The following is a 6,000-nucleotide window of genomic DNA, read 5'->3' on the forward strand; positions in this document are numbered from 1 at the left end:
GGGCCACACAGCAAGGCGTGACGGGGCACATTCACGCTCAGTTATATCTGCTTCTGCTTCAGTGTCGTGGCTGCCATTATACCATCAGCATCTACACCTCGTCACTCCATGCGTGAGTGCTGGACAGGCGTCCCAACCTGTTGTAATCCCCTGCCCAACAAGCAACATCCTGAGCCACCAAGCAGAAGGAAGCAGGCAGGTCGTGGAGGGCGAGAGAGAAAGGAACATTTGGGGTGAAAGGTGGTGCTCGCCTGGCTGTTCTTGGGTTGTCTTCAGGAGAAGGAGGGAGCGGTGGGAGCAGAGGGGGGGTCCCTGCGCTTTTAACTTGGGTAGAAGAGCCTAACTCAGGTCTGTTCCACCCTCTGTCTCAAAGACCAGCCTGATTCTACAGAACCATTTGTTGTTGGAATTGATTCTCTAGTTGCTCGAGCCAGGAAACCACAGGGTCTGAGTTTTCCCCCAAGTCACCTCCATGCAGAGGGGCTGGGCTCCCCTGACCCACACTCCGAAGAATGAGTACATGGGGGGGAAAGGGTGATTCACCTCATTTTCATGTCCACAACTCCATTTAAGCCTAGAAGAGCAAGGACTCTTCGGAAAGAGAGAGGGGACATGGCTAGAGGAAACCAGGTCTACAGTGTCGCCCACAAACCACTCATCCTGGCCCTCAAGACCCCCACGAAAGCGTAACGAATTTCCATTCCTGCCAGAGGTTGTCCATTCAGATTGACTCAACAAATGTGAACCCCTTTCGCGGTCTAGTTGTGAGGTTTATAGGAAGACCTATAGGAATAGTTCTTGGCATCCTGGAGATTATAATCTGGAGGAGAAATAGAAAAGTGACATTAATTCTAGGACACTGCTTCAAAGGAGCAATGAATGAAGGATAGTAGAAAAAAAATCCATTCTGCTGAGCTGAACCAAGCTCCTCAGTGCTCAGAACAACCAGAGACTTCTAGCTCCGAGCCTTAGTTTTGCCGTCCCTGCCTGGGATGCCTTTCAAGCTCCCAGTTCCCCTTTGGTTTAAGTCTCTTCATCTTTCTGGCAAATCACAGACACAGCCTCCTCCAGGAAGCCTTTCCTGATGCCTCTGTTCTCTCCCTTGCCTTTGAACTCTTCAGCTCTTAAGTAGCATCTAATCTCCTCGATGACATTTCTAGTCTTCACCCACAGTATTCCCACATTTATCTTAAGGCCCACATAGCACTGTACCCCTCCTAAGGACAGGAATATGTCTTGCACATAGTAGGTGCTCAATAAACAGGAATGGATTAATTTAAATCCTACTGAAAGTCTTACCAGGGAAAATCATGAAAACAGTCTCATGAAGTAATGCTGTTCACAGGGTGATTCAGTCCTGGACCCACAAAGCCTGAAGTCTGGCAGGGAACATGAGGACCCCAACCCCCATGCAGAGGGGAAAAGTCCCAGGTGGCAGATTAGAGGTGGTGTGAGGTGTTCTGCCTCACCAGGCAACCAGGAGTGGGTCCCCAGCACCCACCTTGGTTGCGTCTTTGCTGTCCAGGGAGAATCACTCTTTTTACCTGAAAGGCATGTAATTATATTTACATAATTTAAAAGATTCCAGTAATATAATATTGCTAAATTTAAAAAGCAATTTATACTGGGAGGCCAAAGCAGGAAAATTACTTGAGGTCAGAAGTTCAAGATCAGTCTGAGTCAGAGCAAGACCCTGACTCTACTAAAAATAGAAAAAAATTAGCCAAGCATGGTGCCTATAGTCCAAGCTACTTGGGAGGCTGGGCCAGGAGGATCACTTGAGCCTGAGAGTTGGAGGTTGCAGTGAGCTATGGTCATGCCACTGCACTCTAGCTGGGGCAACAGAGTGAGACTCCAGCCTTCCCCCAACACACACAAAAAAAGCAGTCATACAATAGAATGCATGGTGCAACTCCAGCTATGTGACTATGGATATGTCTGTTCAAGTTGAGGTTCCAACAAAAAACAAAAGTTATCACGTACGATCTACATAGAGAAGCTTTAGTGAAGGCATCATTTCAAGAGCTATGGGCAGACTAAGATAAGCAGACAGGATGGTGAAACCCAGACTAGCAGGAAGCTCCTAGGACCCCATGCCCAGGAAGGGTAAGGGTGGGCATTGAAGAGTGTTTCTGGGGCCCGGTAGAGACCAGCACTACACAGGGAGGGGGTGGTTCTCAGACTTCTCTCTCTGCCCACAGGCTTGTGCCAATGTTTCTGATGACTCCAGTTGGCTGAAGGTGACAAGAAGCCAAGGACCAAAGGAGCTGAGTTATGATATGGGGGAGCACAGGGAGGGCAAAGCAGGACAGAGAATGGATCTGGGAGCAGGCAGAGGTCACACGGAGCGCACTCGGGAGGCATCTGGAAGGGTGTGGAAATGGGGGACAGTCAGCTTCGTCCTTAGTTTTTTCATTTTATTTTATTTTTATAATGGGCATATATTATTTCTATTGGTTTTTTCATTTAACGCTCTGACCTTCTGGAAATCCCTTTGGGGCAGACGATGGACTATTTAACAAATAGTGACCTGTGCTTTTAAAACCTCCTTCAAACATTTTCGATCTCTGCTCTACAGAACTGAAGACACACCTAACTCTTCATGGATTCATCCAGTCGCTGGTTTAGTCACTCAGCAACATTTCTGAACACATTCTGTTCTGGATCCAGGAAATAAGGCCGTTCATAGGGAGATGCGGTCCTGGACCCACAAAGCCTGAAGTCTGGCAGGGAACATGGGCATAGGACCCTAACCCCGACACAGAGGGGAAAAGTCCCAGGTGACAGGTTAGAGGTGGTGTGAGATGTTCTGCCTCGCCAGGCGACCAGGACTGGGTCCCCAACGCCCTCATTGGTTGCTTTTATGCTGACCAGGGAGGATCACTCTTTTTCCATGAAAGGCCTGAATCACAAAAACAAGTCCGCACCTCTGTGTCAATCGTGTTAACTGTGCAAGCTCTGACTGAGCTGATGCATCATGAAAATGAATTTCAGGACAAACTGATTTTGAAAATCAGCCAACTAAGCGGGTATTTCACAAAATGATAACACACCCTGGATTTTACCAAATGTGTGTCTAGATGCAAGTCCCTTTGATATACTCCCCTCCTCACTCCTGCTGTCCCCTCACTCTGCACCCTGACCCGGGATGCAGGCTGTGCCCTGCTGCACCTGATGCCTCCAGAGTTCATCCTGGGATTGGCCTTGACCTTACTCTCTCAAGTTCCTCATGCCCCCAAATATCGATCCCTTTAAGCCTCCCCAATGTGGCAGACTCTCATGTGATAGTGTTTGCACATTTAATATTTCTTCATGAAGAAAATACGTAGTGAAAAAAGCCTATAATGAATTTAGCTGTGTTTTCAAATAAACGCACATTTTATTAATTACGCTATTCACATATGTTCAAAAACTAATTGCTCACAGGGGTGGGAGGATTATTTATTCCTTCTACACAGGACGTGCACGCAGGGGACATGTATTCTCAGGGCCCTTGGGATACTTTCTGGCTGCCCCCTCCCCACTGCAGAGCCCCGCAGCTCTCAGGTTAGAAGCCTGAGAATGGAATGGAAGAAAAAGCATCCAATGTACACAACCCTACTTTGAAACTAATTCATAGCTTGTATAGGGAGGTCATAACCTAATTATAGCCTTAGAATATGGGAAGGGGGTGGGAGGCGGAGGTAAGGGGGGTGGATGGGGGGAGGGAGGGAGATCGGTGGGGTCACCTCTATGGTTTATCTTACAAGGGTACAAGTGAATCTTTCTAAAAGCGGAGTATGAACGTTTTAACTCAATAACTAGGAAAATGACATGAAGGTTATGCTGACCAGTTTGATGAGAGTATTTCAAAATGTATATGAAAACAGCACACTGTACCCCATGATTGCATTAATGTACACAGTTAGGCTATAAGAAATAAAATTTAAAAAGAAGCCTGAGAATGACTGATCTACCCTCCCAGGCTCTACCAGCCCTGACTCAGTCACTCAGACCAAGGCAAAAAGGAACCTGCAGGACAGACTTTAAAGATCTTCAGCCCATGAGAAACGTAGGGAAATATGGAGAAAGGCTGGGTTCAAGTCCTAGAAATACCCTATGCTATGGGACTGCTCCCTTACGGCTTCAGTTTCTATGTCTACAAAATATACCATCATCTTCATCTTTACAGCCCATCTAAAAATTACATGCAGCTGGGTCACCAGGCAATGAAATCAAGAGTGATTTTTGTTTTCTTTCATTCTATTTATTTCCCACAATTTCCTACTACTATTACACACTGCTTTTAGATTCAGAAAACACATGCTTTATCTAAACACTTTGTAAACTACAAAGCGTGTTACACATGACAGTCTCCTCACCTGAACGGTAGAGGTGGAAAGGTCCTGAACTCATGGGTGACATCTTGTAAGAATATTTAAGTTGTCACATTCCTACTGAGCACCCACCACAGAGTTAAGATGAAATTAAGTCATGCAGGGGAAACACAGGGCCCGGCCCATAGAAAACATGCATCATGTTACTTATCTGTTTGCTCCTGAACAGGGGGTGCACAGAGAGGCTGCTCATGGCCCTGGCTCTAAACTTTGCTGTGACAGCTTCTTGTGTGTACACTGGGGACAGTTCAGACCATCTCTCCTAACTACAGGAAAGGGAAATATCATGGCCAGGTTCTCAAGATGTTGGCTGCTCAAGGGGCTGAAAGCAGTGCTCCTTTGGGGCAGCATCTTTATACCTGAACAGTCAGTCTCAGAAACAGGGTGCTCTTTTAGTACTGCTGGACTCACCCGAAACAGTGCTTGCCACGTGGGCCTGCTAAGACAGGGCACAGCTCTTGTGGCAAAACCAGAGCCAAGCAGCTTTCCCTGAGCATGCGAAGGGGGAAACGCACTAACATATACTGGATATCTGAGTCTGTTCAGGCTGCTATAACAAAATACTATCCATGTCTGTTATAAGTAACAGACATAGTTCCTGCAGTTCTGGAAGCTGGAAGTCGAGATCAGGGTGCCAACATGGTCAGGGTCCAGAGGGGGTCTTTTTAGGACTTCAGACTTCTCACTGTCACTGTCTCCCCTCACTGAGAGAAGGGGAAACTCTGATCCTTTTAGCCCCTTAGGAGGCACTAATCCCCTTCAGGAGGGCCCCACTCTCATGACCTAATCACCTTCCCAAAGCCCTACCTCCTACTACCAATCATCAAATCGGTGTCAGGCTTCATTCAACATATAAACATGGCAGGCTCAGGGGAACAAACATTCAGACCACAGCACCAGGGAATAGTCCAGCTTTCTGGTAATACTCCAGACATTGTGCAAAGTGCATTTTCATACTTCATCTCACTTTTGGCCAGAAAACAACTCTATAAAACCAGTAGGATCATGTCCCATTATTCAGATGAAGAAACTGAGCCTCAGCAAATGTGAGAAATTTTTCCAAAATCAGACACCTGGGATTGATTTCCAAAATCAGACAACTGGGATAGTTGGGATCTTAACCTTGGTCTAGTTGACTCAGAGTTCTATATACATCTCTTCCTAATTTCTACCTCCTTTAGAAACTTCTAGAAGCCACTCTGAATGCTGATCCTAAACTGGAAAGCCCTTTCCAGGCTCCAAGTGAAGAGTCTACAACCTTCCATCCCCCTGAACAAAAGCCTTAGGCCCTTCATTCATTAACTCTTCGGCTTTTTTATGCCCTAAATGGCAATGAAAACTAGGCTGCCACAGACTGAGGTTCTCCTGTGTGCTCTTGGCTCCTTGGTTGGCATAAGACAACAGTTGATGTGTACGGGATGGGGGTACCACTCCTCTCATTGGTCAGGAGACCTGAATCCAGGCTTCCTTGGACTTGTGTAGACAAAAGTCCTTTTCAAATAGATGGTGTGGTGGATTCATTTCAAATAAATAGAAGCCAAAGGTGAGCTGTGTAAAAGAAAATTGTTTTAATTTAAGCATAAATGATAGGAATTGAGCTTATCAATAAGCATTTTTTTTTTTT

The sequence above is a fragment of the Otolemur garnettii genome, unplaced genomic scaffold (genome assembly GCF_000181295.1).
Source record: "Otolemur garnettii isolate 467f Iridium unplaced genomic scaffold, OtoGar3 scaffold00116, whole genome shotgun sequence".
Taxonomy (NCBI): domain Eukaryota; kingdom Metazoa; phylum Chordata; class Mammalia; order Primates; family Galagidae; genus Otolemur; species Otolemur garnettii.